Source organism: Oryzias latipes, chromosome 10, assembly GCF_053564925.1.
Source record: "Oryzias latipes strain Hd-rR chromosome 10, Olatipes_Hd-rR_3.1".
In the NCBI taxonomy this organism is placed as follows: Eukaryota; Metazoa; Chordata; class Actinopteri; order Beloniformes; family Adrianichthyidae; genus Oryzias; species Oryzias latipes.
In genome coordinates, this window is record NC_136246.1 from 33,547,358 (window position 1) to 33,564,036 (window position 16,679).

Genomic DNA, 16,679 nt, shown 5'->3' on the forward strand with positions numbered 1-16,679 from the left:
AGCTGAGCAGCAGCCATGTTTTAAGGAACATTACAGAAAAGAACAAATGCAGCCTATAATACGAACAAAAGAGCGCTCCAGGCCTAGACCCATAGGGGGCAGAATCAGGTCAGGTATCCTGGCTGTGCAGGGTAAACGGGTCAAGTGACCACTCACCAGGGGCAGACCCCACCAGAGGCAACCCCCATGGAGGGTAGAACTCCATGGGGGTTGCCTCTGGTGTTTGTGCTGCTTCTGGACATGCGGGGGAAGGGGGGAGTTCTGGGCTTGGTTCTATGTTCTGGGGCCGTTGGGGGTCTTTTGGTGTCTTTTTCACTATGGTCGTAAGGGGTTGACCCAGAAGGGTCCTCTGGTTTCTCTGGGTTGTTCAGGTGCGTGGAGTGGCTGCATCTTAAGGGAAGCACAGGTGTGTCTTGAAGTTCCATTGTGACTTATGTAGTCATCTTAAATGGGACATCATGAAAATGGAACATACCATTGTGTGGTAAGTGTATCATGAAGTATTCCTAAGGATAACGGAAGATCCATGCACTTATGACGTACAGGTGATGCTGACGTACAGCGTCTTACGCCACACTCTAGTCGTTAGTAAGGTGCAAGGACTGGCCGCTTACTGACCGCACACAAATGCTGCATGCATGGGGTGTGCACGTGATATGTAAGTGCCCATAGGTGGGCACTTACATATCGGGTGAAGAGCCTCCTGCCTCCATCTCCACAACACAGGATGGTTTTTAATACCAGCCCACATAATGAATCGCTTTAATCAGAGGAGGAGGCTTTTTCTCGTAACGTATGACGGAGGAACCTTGTGAAGTGAATTGTTAGGCCAAGCTTCATTGAGCTGCTTAATGTAAATCTTTAAATGTTCCATTAGATTAGGGCTGTGACACGGCTAACAGAAGATTAGCTTCTCCAACGGTTTCGTCATCTTTTTTTCCTTCTTCAAGAGGAATTGATGGAGGCAGTGAAGAGCAAAATGGAGGGGCAATGTGTGTGCGAGTAAAGGTTGGGGGTGTCGGCAGTCAGTGAATGGATCAATGGATGTCATTATTTGGTGCTTACCGTTTGGCCAGGTCACCGTGTGATGGATGTGCTGTGGCGCCTAATGGTCTTCTGCCGCTTCCACATGAGCAAACACGGATGATGAACTCATATAAGATTGCTTGTCAACAACCTGTCCTGACTTTATGAGGCTCGTCAGCCGCTGGTGGAGCTCATCCACACCGCCACAGTCCAAACGGCTGATTTGTTCGAGTTTACACTAACCAGATTTTACCGTCTTTTTGCAGTATCTCACAGAAGACGGTAAATGGAAATGCAGGATCAGGGCATAAAAGAATGGTCATACCAATGCAATTTTGAATGTCTGTGCATGAATTTAGAGCCAGTGTTCTTGTTTCAACTAAAAAAATACCTTCCGGCATTAGCGACTTAAATCCAGTTTTTGACCAGCCCAGGTCAAAGTTCTCCTCCAGGTTGGTGCTGTGTTGGTTTGAGTCAGGGGTGAAAGTAGAATTTTTCTTTTGCCGGTACTATGACAAATTATTTCCAAATATATATTTTTTAAAGCAGTTAAAGGAAATAAATGCACTTGATATCAAATTTTATACATAAATAACGTGTGTAGACAAGGTGTTTTTGTGAAACAATCTTTAATTGAACATTGTGAATTTTTCAGAACATGAAAAATGTGAACATCCGAATTGATCAGAACTTGAGTCATCCTTAATTAGTTGAACTAAGTCATAATGTCCCAAAGAGGCTGGTAATATTCCTCATCAGTTTTAGGGGATCTGCGGGCCATGCCACTTGTTGTGTGCGCTGGTCTCCTGCCTTTTCCTAGCCAGGTTTTGACGTATGGCATTGGATCCCACTTCATAAAGGGAGGTCCAAATGAGCTGATGAACAGGAGGTTTGAGACATTTTTTGTCGTCATGGTGCCTCTGAGGTCAGTCATTATGTTATTCATGGTACTAAACCCTCTTTCACAATCTGCATTACTGGCTGAGAGTGTGTCTACTGCCAGAAGTAATTTTTTTAATGGAGGAGGAATGCTTCTCCCTCCACTAGCCTTGAACTCAACGTACCCAGGATGGGCCTCATCGATGTTGAGACGTTCACACAAAGTTCTGACTTCCTCTTCTCCAAATCGAGGATTGTCTTGATCCCAGTTTTCTGGGTGAAGGACTGCCATCTGATTGATAAGCCTGTTGTAAACCTCCTTGCGGTCAGCTGTCACGCTACTTTGTGCTTTGTTGGCTGTTGTTGTAAACAGTCTTTCCTTCATGCTCTCCACCACTGCAGTTATGAAGAGAGCAGAGTCAATGGTGGGAGACCTGCCCACCTTTAACTGATGTCCATTAAATTCCATCTTCTGCTCGGCCTGCTCTGCTTCAACAGTGTGTTTTCCTGGGTATGTTTTCAGGCTCTCAATGCGCTTCAGGTAGTTGGTCATGAGCTCATGGGCCTTTGGAATAGTAGTTTTTCTGTTCTGGAGAATTTCAGACAAGTTTTTTAGTTCAGTGAGAACATCCACCATCAGTGCCAGACTTTTGAGAAAATGAACAGTGCACAACTTAGACAGCAGACCACTGAACTTGGCTCTCTCTCTGCTGTTGTCCTCTGATGCTTTCTGGAAATGTTGTGCCAAGGCTGAATATGACTGCCACACTGCATTGACTGCCCTCCAGGATGAAGCCACCCAGCGAACGCTGAATACTCTACCAATCCTTTTAAGGGTGATGTGCAGATTGTGCGCACACTCACTGAGCTCTCTCATGTTCTTGGGTGATTGGCTGTAAAGTGAATAAAGGGAGTCAAGGAAGGCCTGGAAATCTTTTGTCCCCCCTGTTTTATCAAGTGCCTGGTCTACAGCAAGCTCCAGTCTGTGATTCAAACAGTGCCAGAGAACAATAGATGGAAAGTCGTCTTTCAGCAACTTTCCAACTCCTGACTTCACCCCTAACATCACGCTGGCCCCATCACTGCAAAATCCTATCAGTAGTTCTTGCAGCAACTGCATGGTAAAACCATTTTTTAACAGGCAGTTTATGAGTTTTTCTTTGATGTGGGCAGCACATAGGCTGTCCAGGTCCACAAGGTCCAAGGGAACAGCAATAGGTTCCATAGCTCCATCTACACTTGCTTTCACAAAAACAATGAGCGTTGATTTGTTACCAACATTAGTTGATTCATCAGCCAATACTGTTATCTTGCTCCTATTTTGTATAATTTTTGTCATAATTTCTTTCTTCATTTGTGAAGCCACGTGATCCACAATATCAACACACACAGTTTTGCTGTGTAAAATCTCCCCATGTTGATTGAGTTGGTCTCCTGTAGATCAATCAAACTTTCAAAGTCAGTGAATGGTTTATTGTACTTGGCCACGTAATAGGCTGTCCTGAAGACCCTGGCAGTTGTCTCAAAGGCAAAATCTTGACTCTTGGTATTCATGTTTACAAGAGTGTCTTTTTTCGCTGTCTCTAAAATTTTCACAACTTCTTTGTGAGCTGCTGAGTTTTTGTGCTCATGTATTTTTTTTCTCAATGACGACAGCTGAACATCTCTTGTGTGTCCAGATGGGCATATCTTTCCTGCTACCCAGTTAGGTGCAATATTTACCCCCCGAGATGAGGCAACACCGAGATCTTTTACAGTGTGGCATTTTTGGCAGCCAAGCATTCCGTTTTTGGCAAATATCCATTCATTTTTCTCTTTAAACTGTTCATACTGTTCTTTTGTCCAGATTGAAGGATACTCTGGCAATACAAAAGGGTCACCTGAGCTTGATGGCCCTGGTGTCTCAGTGGGTTCTTCAATGCAATTTGCATTTCGACTTTTCACTTTTTCATCCTCTCCTTCAGAAGTGTTCGTCTGCACATCTTCATCCTCACTTTGGAATTTCCTCTTAAATATCTGATTTATTTTTCTCTGCATGCTCTTCTTTTTTTGCTTTTTCTTTTAAATAACGTGCTGCGTTATTTTTCCATATCAAGATTTCCTTTGTCTATCGTGAACTAAATTTATATTGAATTTAAACTGACCAATCACATTAGTGACGTGAAGTTTGATTCATTTATTGTTTTTCGCGTCCCGTTGCTCCTCCGTGTGGCATAAACATTAATGCTCAGTTGGCTGATCGAATTGAATGTCCCCCAACAAAAAATCAAACGTACCACGTTTCCACGCATGCGCATTAGGCTTGTTTACGGAAGCGAGAGCGAAAGCTACGAGGCAGACCGGGAAAGAGATCCAGAGCATTTTATCGGTTGATACGCCAAATAAAAAAATGCTACTGTCATGTGTTATGAAGTGAAAACAGGAACACAGCGGATCTCCTCCCGAACGGCGTTCCGTCTCGAAATCTTTTAACGGAACGCCGCTCCGGACCGTTCCGGCTTACTTTCACCTCTGGTTTGAGTCCAGATGTTTGTGGATGTTCTCCTTCCAGAAAGTTCCTCTTAGATGTCATCACAACATCAGTCCAGATTTTTATTGGATCATCCAAATGTTCCTTCTGCTTCCTTCAGTACCTCCTGGATGAGTCCTCCTGGATGAGTCCTCTGGCTCCTGTGAAGATTCTCCTCTGGTTTTCTTCATGTGTGGATCAAGGATCTTAATGAGGTCCTCTGGAGTCTCAGTGCTTCAGAAACATCTTCACGACCCTTTCAGACTCAAACATGTCTGTTCCTCATCTGTCCTTGGGTTTCTTAAGGTGATATTTTTCTCTCTCAGCTGCCTCACTTTGTCAGAAGGCGTGTTGAGGTGATTTCAGACTCAGCAGGTTTAGTCGTCAGGCTTTGATGTGGCGGGAACTTATGACATTCACAGCTACTTTGATGAGGAGAATCTTTTAAATGTAACAAAGGTTGGTCAGTTTCTAGTCGTGTATTTACAAAACACTTCTCTGTTAGAAATGCTGTTGAAGGTAAAAACCAAACCAATTAAATGGGTGTTCATTCTTCGTGTGATGTTCTTCATGGTTCTGTGTTGGGCCCTTTCTAATTTGTTTTCTACATGTCTCCTCTTGGTAGACTTATCAACCAGTTCAGCTCTATTTCCTATCATTTCTATGCAGACGACATGCAGCTTTACTGTTCGTTCCCTGAAAATGATTTGAACTAATAATTTGTTGGATTGTTTAAAAAAGAATGAAAACACGGCTGTGTAACAATCACTTATTCATAAACATCCAGACAGAGACTGATTTTTGCCCCTGAAAATAAGATTCCTTTTATCAGACAACGCCTGGGTTCTGTGAGCTTCTATTTTCAGTCGAGTCTCAAAAATCTTGGGGTGTTGTTTGACATGGTGCTTTTATTACTGCAGTAGTTAATTTCCTTAGCCGGTGCTCTGTCAGAGAAACAAAAAGGCACATCAAAGAAGAGCTCGGGTCTTAAGGGGTTAAACCTCTTTTACCAACAGCTAGAATTAGCACCCTTAGCAGACGCTCTGCAGCTGTGTCTGTCGGCAACACGGAGAGCTGGTTCTCCTTAAAAAGATACAAAAGCATGATCTTTATGCCGCTGAAATTCATTTGTTGGTTGTTTGCATTAGGAAAACCCAATGTAGACACTGGCTGTCAGTTTAAAATGTGTATTAAAAGAGTTATTGATTTCGGAAATCTGAATCTGTGAAGATCTCCGCTAACTTGACCGCCATTTTTTTAGGCGCCTCATTCTGGAACTGATGCTGTGTTTTGCTGCGCTTTACGGCAATTAAATGTGGTGATGCATTCATGGTATGCAGAATTCTAGCAATTATATATCTGCTATGAAGCTCTGCTAAGAATAAATTAAATATCTGATCATTGATCAGCAGACAACATCCCATGTCGATCGAGTCATCAACCACGTGATCAGGGTTGATTTCCGATCCCGTGATGAGATCTGGACATTTTTTCCAATGTATTTGTTTGTAGGGTAAGCCCCTTGAAATGTGTCATCTCGTTTTCAAGGGGGTCCTTGACATACAACAAAACAAGCAAATACCGACAGATACAGTTGAGTAAGGTTTACATATATCAAAAACATAATGAAGAACTTAAAATGTACAAGACAACAAACACACACAGACATTTATTACACTTCATAGCAGTTAGTTTACGGTGAAGGGATTAAAAAGGCAGGAAAGAAATCAAATTCAATCAAAAATGAGTGTTGCATGAGTGTTGAAGATGTTCTAAACAGGCATTTTTAAATGCAAAGAATGAGGTTAAAGAACGAATAGATGGAGGAAGATAGTTCCATTTTATTACGTTGTAATAAAATGAATATTTTCCGATTTCTTTTTTGACTCTTGGAACAACAAAAAAGATTTGATCTGCATGACGTAAATTATAAGAAGACTGAAAAGGAGTTAGATATTGTTTGAGTTATTCTGGGTAACTGAGGTTAATACATTTGAAGATGTACAATAGCCAGTGAAGTTGACGTTGGGAGGAGAGGGGAAGCCAGGACAGTTGCTGAAACATTAGACAGTGGTCAGTTCTAAACGGACAACGGAGAATAAACCTACACAAACTGTTATAAACAACATTCAGTGGTCGGAGGTTGGTGAGATTGGTGTTTGATATATTATGTCATTATAATCTAAAGTCGGGATGATCAGTTGTGAGATAATTTCCTTCCTGACTGAGAAACTAAAAAAAATGGATTGATAAAGTAATTTTAAACGATAAGAAATTGTATGGACAATGGACTGTATATAAGCACCAAAAGAGAGTAAGGAGTCAAGCCAAAAACCAAGGTATTTGAATTGTTCTATTGCTGAAATATGTAACATGGCCATTTAAGTTAAATTTATTTAATTTGCAGCTACAGGACGTAATCTTTTTTGAAACAACATAAAATAGGATTTTGATGTGTTGAGTAGAAGCTTATTAGATTGTGACCACAATTGAACAGAATTAAAATCATGTTGAATTGAGTGCTGAATGTCAATAATATCAGATTTAGATGAGTAAATTACAGTATCATCAGCATAGAGTTGAATCTTGCTGTCAATGCATTTAGTTGGAAGGTCATTAATGAAAATTGAAAATAAAAGGGGACCAAGTGAGGAACCTTGTGGAACGCCTTTGTCTACGCTTAGAAAGTTGGAATAGCTGCCATTAAAAAGCACACACTGCTGACGATGATGAAGGTATGAGTTGAACCAAAGGAGTGAGGATCTATCAGGGCCAATGGAATGAAGTTTGTCCAATAACAGATAGTGATCTACCATGTCAAAAGCTTTGGTAAGATCGATAAATAAGGCGCCAGTTAACATGTTATTATCAAAACCAGAGAAAATATCATTGGTAATTTTTTACAAGGCTGAAGTAGTTAAGAAGTGCTTTCGAAAACCGGATTGGAAAGGAGATGAAATGTTATTAAGTGTTCCATATTCCAAAAGTTGATTGAAGATTATTTTTTCATATACTTTGACAATACTATTAATGAATGAGATTGGTCTATAATTGCTCATGTCATTAGAATTGCCTCCTTTGTGAAGAGGTATAACTTTTGTTTGTTTCCAAGACATCCTTCACTATATATTTTATCTTCACTCTTGGCGAGTCCAGTCAGTGTTGGGTGTTCTGATCTGTGTGTGTTTTGGGTTTCGGTTTGATGTCTTTGATTCTTGTGAAGCATTTGATTATGTAGAAAGTGCTGCATAAATAAACATCGTCCATTGTGTTTATCTGCACCGAGAATGACACAGACCCACATCCTGACCGGCTCTCGGGGCCGAGTCTCTGGTTGCAGACCCAAAAAAAGCTCAAACGCACCACATTCCCGCCTTTACGCTGAAAAGCGGCGGTGAGGCGCATTGTGTGGAGATAAAAGCCAGGAATCTTTATGAAGAGGTTGGGCTTCTCCCTGCAGACTGAAGGAGTGACTCACAGCAGGGATGGAGAGGCCATTTTTGTCTTTTTGTAAATGCACTTAGCGTTTGCTGCACTGAGTGCTTTTATCATTACACCACTACAGTCTGGCCATTTGTTCTGACCTTGGGAAATGGTTTTACAGGTCTCCCAGTGTGAGTGTGGGTGTGTGTGTGTATGTGTGTGTGTGTGCCGCAGAAATTGCATGGATTGAGATGTTCCATGAAAACATGTGGAGAACAGCCTCTGCAGACCAGGCAGGGGAGGATAAGGGGGGGAAGCTATTTGTGGAAAGGGGGGGCACAATCCAATTTGTTTGTTCACACTCCAGCAGAGGCAGATCAGAACAATTGATACATTAGGAGTGATTTTACAGAGCAAATATGGCAGCCGCAGGAAGTGGAGAAGTGAGGACGCCGGCGTGCTGCAGAGGAGGGCTGGAAGAGTAAATTTCCCTCATGGTCCATTGCTCCGGGTGCAATATGAAGCCGATAAAAAATAAATTGCTTTATTCTTCGAGTTATCAATATGTTTCAGTGTGTGAGGCTGGGCGCCGCGTTTTGGCAGCAGGAATCTTTTGTTATGGGGAATTTCTGTGCAGAACAGTAAAAAGCCCTCGTGAAGCTTCATTCCACATTCACAGATAAATGAGTTCCTGGGAGAGTGATGCCCCCCCCCCCCTCCCCCAGCCTGAACAAACCCCCATCAAGCACAAACATCCAAATCCATGCCCCCACCCAATGGATAAAAGGAAATAAATTAGAAAATGCAGCGTCCACAAACGACAATGAGGTGAAACCGGAACTCCCGGCTCCTCCCATCAGGCAGAGCTGTCTGCTTTTGGGGGGTGGGGGTGGGGGGCACAGGGACAGCTGTTCCCCCCCCCCCCCTCGTTCGATGGCAGGATCCCCGGCCCGATAACGTCTAATAACTCGCCATAAATTAAATCTGCTGCTTCAGTGCGCTCGTGGTGGCGTCGGCCGGGATAAAGAGCGAGGCTCCATGTCTCAAACGAGATTTTGGCAAACCATTATGGCACGCTGTAATAATCTTTTTTTAAATTCTTTTTCCATTTAGTCAAATAATGGGGTTATTCATGAGGCGATGAAGACGGCAGGGGGGGGGGGTCAGATCTTCGTAGTGGAGATAGGCGGAGAGCTTGGGTTTATGTGCCGTGTCTTTAGATATGATATTGTTCCTTTAATTACAGATGAAAGCCGCTGTGGAGAAAGATTCAGCTTCTGGAAATCACTGCCGTCTTCGCTCAATTGTGCACTATTACTTTGGACTCAGATCAGCATCATCATGCAGTATGACATCCCGGTTTGGTGACGTTAGAATATGGGCGATGTCACACTCAAGCAGGCAAAACATTTATTTTATATTTTATTTTAAGTTGTTTTTCCGGTACAATAATCAGTGTGTCGGTCATTGATAGAGCTATTCTTTGGCCTAAAAAAGGTCTGAAATTAAACTTTCTAAGAACAAATACAAATATTAGTATCATTGTACATCTTTTGAGGCTAATAGAAATGTGCTGTGATTTTTATCTCTCTCGTCATACATTTTTTCAGTTTTACTAACATGATACAGATGCATAACTAACGCCATTAAATAAAGGCTCAATTTGTTTAGGGCAGGGCTTTCATTTTGTGAAACTTCATCCTGATTGGACCAAATATGTCTAATTTTAACCCTGGAGAACACAACAACTATTTACTGTTCAGTTAATGTGACCATTTGTTTATTGCTTGTTCATTTTGGGTGGCAGCCTTACAACATTACAATCGGCCAAAAAATAAGAAAATAATAAAAACAGCTGTCAAATTTGACCCCATGGTTTGTCCCGGGTTAAGTTTTATGCAGCAACTCGTGTCTCCAGATCAGGATGAAGGGAAAACAGGTCTGCTAAAGTCTTTTATCGTAATAGTCTTGACATAAACACACTAATCCTCATGCTGGAAAGTAACTGTATCTAGCCTACAGTTGTTACACTTATCATGGTGTTAATAATAAAGGAGTCGTGGTCTTAACCCGGGTAGAAAATTAGAAAAAAATAAAAAAGCTAATTTATGATTTTATGAAGCAAAATAAGTGTTTATATATATATGACAAAATGTTGTGATAAAAGCAAAAGTCAAATTTCTTATCGTTTAGCCTCGTTTTCCATTTGTTCTTTGTCTAAAGAGAAAAGAGAAGAAGGGTCCATAACTAAAAGAGGACAAAAATAATGTTTCTTATCACAGACCTTTTCAGAAGCACAAGAAATCTACAGAACTCATGGGAACATTTTCTGTATCTGCTGTGACTCAAATGGTTAAAAACCCGCTCTGATACTGGATTTTGGTCTAAAACTGCATCATCCTGATAAAAAGACCACTGGGATCACTTTGAAAATAGATCAGAAGATCAGATTGGGACGTTAAATGAAGCCAACAGTCATTGGAGTCTGAAGGTGTAATCCTGCAGGTGAATTTAGATCTTAACATCAGGCTATTTCACGCCTTGATAGGAGGAACATGAACGATTTCTATCTCTAAAACCACTGAGAGAAACCGCTAGCTAGATGTTTTCAGCGCTGCTAGCATGTAGGCGTGAACTTCTCCTTCACGGCAAAGTCAGGAGTCTGTTTAAATCAGAGGAAACTAACGACTCCTACATGGAGGAACGACCCATGACTCCACCAGCAGAGCACGGTGGAGGACATATTATGGTTTGGGATTCCTCTTTCTTATTAGGAATAAAACTGGTTGTAGTTGTTGACTATTTGAAACTTAAATACTGTGTTTGGAATGAGTAAATGAACAAAGACGTTATACTTCGTTCTTCTGAGCATTTCTTGCGTTGGCCTGCAGAAGAAAAGCCAGCATCTACAATAACACTGCTGTTAAAAAGGTATATTGCATTTTTTCTGTCGTTGCTTTTTCTGTTTGAGGTTCCATAAATTAGATTGTGTGTCAGAGCGTCCAGACAGCCAAACACAAACCAATGCCTCTTTCTTTTTTCCCCTTTGTCCTTAAGTAACACTCAAAATAAAAACCACTTCATCCATCTTCTCCTGCACAAGACCTCTTTTGCTGGCACCGGAGATGTTAAAGTGCATAAGTCTGCAGCATCGACTGGGCCGCGGACAGAGAAAACATCTGTCTTAATCATTCTCAGAGTACAATTGATCTGCAGCACTCTGGAAAGCATTTATTATAAAAAGTCTCATTTTTTAAGCGGCACGTTTAAAGCAGCAGCGCCATAAATCAAGCCTGAATCAGAACCTGAATCCATTATTTTTATGATATCAGCTCTAAGTGGACATAACAGCTTGATCCAGTATCGATCTGCGCGCTGGTCATCCCCGCCGGTCCGTCCCTGATGTGGGCCGCGGCGTCACGGGCCGGTGTGGATCCGCTCTCACTTTAAATAATCACAGGGGAGGGTCTGCGTGCACGCCTCGCTCCTTCCTCATTAGACCGCCATAAATAAGGAGAGTGTGTGTGTGTGGTCTGATCCCAGCTAAGGCTCAGTCTAATACCGGGGAACCTGAGCAGGCTGGCAGCTCTGCTAATGAAGTGAGCTGCAGTCTGTTCCGATGGCTTTCATACACGCGGGGATAAATTATTCAAGTGCGCTTAAAATAAATAATGAAGGTGATTGCAGCATTTTGGATGTGGGTGGGAGGTTAAATTATGCATGTGCTCAATATTTGTAAATGTAATAGAAAGCAAGTGCGGCAGATTTTAAACCGCGAGTAAAATATAAAATATACCCCCCCCCCCCTGCTGGAGGCTTTTAGCCAGATTTAATTTAAAGGAAAAGAAAAAAATCTCCCGTTGGAGTCGACAGCAGCTGTCAAAGTTCATAGGCAGACGCTGAAGGTCGTAAAAACGTTCAGTTTGCACGCTAAACTCCTCCAGAATTATTTCAGATCCAACGGTCTGATTCCAGTTGGCCCACTGGGGGGGGGGGGGGGGGGGGGGGGGGGGGGCTTTTGGGGGGGGGGGGCTTTTTAAACTTCAGCAGAACATTTTCCAAAAGTTTATCCGAAAGCTGAAGGCCAAAACATTCAACAGACATGATAAATAAAGTGTTCATTTTTTCATAAACAGCTTCTAGGATGTATTCAAGGAAACTACACATTTATGCTCCAGTATTTTTTTTTCTTAAACAATTTCAAGCTATTTTTTAGAAAATGAAATAAATGCAGATAATGCAACCTCTGAAATCCTCACATTACAATCTAAGTTTTAGTAAATATAGTGATAACCCTATAAAAGTGGTGTACTAATTTAGAACCTCAGCGTACACAAGACACCATCAACCAGACAGAATTGTAAAGTTCGTGAAACCGACTCCGATATCCGACTTTCAAACTTTTGTCTCCCATCCTCAGATCCGTCATCTTGTTCACAGGGTTCCACTTTGTCCTCAGTTACTCTGGATGACGTTTAAATTCTGTTAACCCTTGTGCGATCCTATGGGGTCCAGATGACCCGATCCTTCTATTGACGTGTTCTCCCTACCATGACAAAGGTGGAAAGATTTCATGTAATCCATGGACACCAGTGAAGATCACAAATCATTGAAGAAAAAAGGTTCAGAGCACTGTCTAGTGGGTCTAGATGACCCAACTCCCAATGGTAAAGTGCCTAGGATAGCACAAGGGTTAAAAGGATCAAACCCTCATCTCTTCTGCTTGATACTGTCTTCACATTGGCATCTCAATGTAAAGGTTTAGGGAACTGACATGTGGAGATCCTCAGGGCTCTGTTCTAGGTTCTCTTTTTTATGCAATAAATTAAATTCCTTATCATATGTAAATTGGTTATATTATATAAATTATGGATTAGAGTTCATTTGAGTGTGTACATCATCAAAACACAAAGTACTATTTGTCCAGCACTTTGGGATGCATCCAACTATTTTTTACTTAGTAACCATTCTTGCTCTGCTACTTTTTTAAATGTTCTTAATAATCTTTTTATACCTTTTTAAGTTATAAACTGACCAATCAGATGCCTCGATGGGTAGGAGGAACCTGCTGGCCCCCCAAGTCCAACATTCAAAACCTTTGACGGATTTAGTATAGCTCGGTTTTGAGTAGAAGGAGTGTGTCCTTCCAACAAGCCCCGCCCCCCCCCGATTGGTGAAAAATGTTGAGATAAAAACATCGACTCAGACCAATCGATGTTTACTGGCGACGTCTGGCAGCGTGTGTATCGATTATCAATACACGATGGCAACTGACTTGACTTAATTTGGTTGGAGCCGGAATAAAACATTTTCTATGGGTGACGTCACAAACACTGTCCATTCTGATCCATTCGATGGTTCTGACCAGAACTTAGTGACACATCAGCCTTTTATACATGTGACGCAACAACCAACATGGTGGCTAATTAGCAGCAGGTAATGCATGATTCTAAAAGTTCCCTTTTTAAAAATCAAACGTTATCATTTGTGTTCTTGATCTGACACGACCTTTTCAGCGAACACTGAGGAACAGGGCTGCACAGTGTGAAGACAACTAGCGACATCAGTGACCAACAGTGCGATGACGATATGACTTGCAATACATGAACTTAAAGCTAACACATCATTCCCATACACTTAAACAGTTTATTTCAATAAAAGTCAATCTAAATCATTCTGAAAGTTGTCTCAATAGGAGACGAGTCAGAACTTGTATGTCAGGGAAACCGACCCAAGAAAAATCCTGAATATGGACAACAGTAAAGAACCATGTAGGGGGGGGGGGGGGGGGGGGGGGGGGGTGCGCTTGGGCTTTTTTAGGAACATATTGGTGTCTCTGTCCAATTTATCATGATTTATGTTGATAAATAATTTATGATTTATGTTTATAAATAATAATAAAGCAGAGATGAAGCTTTTATCTTCTTCCTTCAGGTTAAAGAAAAGTCACTTTTTTCTTCAGTTCCACGTAGCTTTGTGTTTCCTCTCAGGAACAGACACAGCCGTACACAGTCAACGCGGTGGTCCATAACTTAACGTATATGTGGGGGGCATGTCGTTAGTAATGACCACCTCCTCTCTCCTCCAGATCTCCAATAAATAGGTTGAAGTAGAGCGTGAAATGAAAAGCAGCAGAACAGCATGAAATGGGAACAAAGCTGCTAAACGGACATATTTGTCCTTTAGTTGGGTTTTTAAAGGAAGATGTAGAAAATAACGATGGAATTATGCTGATGCTATGATTATATTTACAGTAGGCTCTTGTTCTATATAAATGTAAAATACACCAATGTCACTGGCCCCCACTCCCCAGCTGACCCCCTTCAGAAAGCCTTGTATTAGTAAAACTGCAGTCCACTTTTTGAAAAGCTTAAATCTATAAAGTTGAAGTTTTTGTAATCTGACTTTAGAGTTTTATCTACACTTGTAGTCATGTCATTAAACATGTTCATCCGTGTTCATGCATGTGCAAAACCAAATGAACAGACTTTTTAAAGCTCCCTTGCACATTTTTTGAAACTGCAAATTGTTTTTTAATGACCAAGCTGCCATTTGCTAAAAGTTGGACTCTTAGTGCTGAATTTATGACAATCCCAATTAAGACGAAGCTAACATTGCTCAGTAAAAACATGCAACTTATTTTCATGTAATCTGGATTTCTGGTTATTTACTAAGACTAATTACCCAATAAATAACAGGCACAAACAGCAGTAAATAGAAAATCAATGGAAAACTGGGCTCTACTTGAACAAATAGACCCGACTACAGCCGCTGAAGATGGACGAGGGACTTTTTTGTGACTCAGGTGTTAAGGTGAGTAGAGGTGTAGTTGGGGATCCGATTTAGCTGTTCCAAAAAAAAGCAGCCAAAGAGAAAGCAGGTGCTGGAACAGACAAAGAAGGAAACTGAGACACAACGGACCTCTGATAATGACCACAACTCCTTCCAGATCTGCCTATAAATTCAGCCTGAAGTTTAAAAATGTTACTGCAAACTTTGTGCATCAAGCTTTGCAAGTTTGCACCTCCTTTTCCCAAATCCAACACACAGAAGCAGAAATGAGTCCAGAACACCGGCTGTTTTCTGTTGGGGGGTGGGTTTGAAGCAGAGGTCGTGAACCTTATTGACACCGGGGCCCATTTTTCCCAGTACAAAATGATTCGCAGCCCATTCAAATATTAAAATATTCATTTAAATTGATCCATGTCTTGTTTTATTTTTATTCAATAATCAAATCAAGTCCTTTTAAGGTTTATCAAAGTAAAACCTGATACCTGATATGATACAATGTGATCATCTCAAAAACATTTTATTTTCACATGGAACAGGAAAACCAGGGCAGTTTCGCTTAACACAAACTAGAATTCCAAAAATATTTATAAGGCATTTTGATAAATACAATTTTGTGGTAATAAAACAGGCATTTTTAAAATAAACGTTTCAAATTGAATAAACTGTTAATTACATTTAAATAAAGTGCTAATTAAAATATTACCTTATTATCTGTCACAAATTAAAAACAACAGTCTGTTTTTTTTTTAACATGCTACAAATCCTACTTCATGTTCACCTCTTATTGAGACACTTGGCCTGTTAGCCATGATCAACTCCAGTCTGGGTGAAATGGGGGAAAGGCTCACTCTTAATTAGCACTACATTGTCCCAAGTTATATAGTTTTTTAGTATTTACGGGTTAGGATGGGAATTTGGACACATAGTAGTTGTTTTTTAGGTTCAGCTACACTGCATATTGGCGCGTGCTACAACACCTGACTGACGCATCACTGCCACCTAGTGGTGGGAGGCTGCATTCAGGCCACGGCCCCATCGTTAAGAATCACTGGTTTAAAGGATAAAACTGGTGGAATTCATTGTGTTCAAACATTTCTACGGCTCAGTTATTTAATTATTAACACGCTAAAAGAAAACAAACACCCCTGTTTCATTGTTGCAGCTGGATAATGTACAAACCCATGAAGTGAGGTTTGTACATTGTCCAACGTTTAGTCAGTGTCAGTGTGTCAGTGCACATCAGTCCTTCAGAATGAGGAAGAAAGTCGGGGAAAAGCAGCTTTCAGGCCTCCATAAACAACATCACACAACTCTGTATTGATCCGTCCATCAGCATTTCCTAACACAGACCTTTTTCATTTGACTGACATGAGGATCAACCTCTGGAACTACTATGAAACCGTTCTACTTTTAATTTCAATAACCACCTGCTGTAGGCGGAAACAAGTCAAAGTCATTCCAACATCCACAAAAAAAGGTTTAAAGAGGAACTAAAGGTAAGGACTAAAGCTGCCAGAGGTCGAACGCTCTACCTCTGCGCCACGACCACCCCATCTAATCTCCATGTCAGAGCAGCGTTGGCTTTTACTCTTACTTTAGCTTTTTATTCACTTCTTCTTTGACTATTTGCTGCTACCTTTAGGGGGCGCCACAGCTTTGAACAGGAAACTAAACACATGAAGCTAATGCTAAATGCTAATGTTTCAGATTTAAAAGCAGCAACCCTTTTATGTCCGAGTTTCTATTGTTATGTTCACACCAAACAGTAATTTGTGTCCTCTGCCTCTTTTGACACGAGGCAACTTTGCTGTTCACGTGTCCAAAGGTGTGTTCATGCACCTGCCACTCCCCCCACATGTGGGAGGAGCTACCGTCAAAGGTTTTTCACCTCATCGAAGACCCGGATGATGTTGATAGATCAGGTTTACTTATTTTAAAGAGCTCTAGAATAGCGTAGGTAATCCTCTCTCCATGTCTGGGTTCATACATCATTCAGAGACTCTCCCAGTACGGTGAGTTTCACCGTCTGCTGCAGGAGCAGCGTCTGAAT

General features: G+C 41.3%; 1 long non-coding RNA gene across 1 annotated transcript in view; it reads right to left on the minus strand.

Moving 5' to 3' along the window:
- Positions 1-16,679, minus strand: part of LOC110015804 (uncharacterized) — a 144,917-nt gene that overhangs the window by 30,183 nt on the left and 98,055 nt on the right. The window lies entirely within an intron of this gene.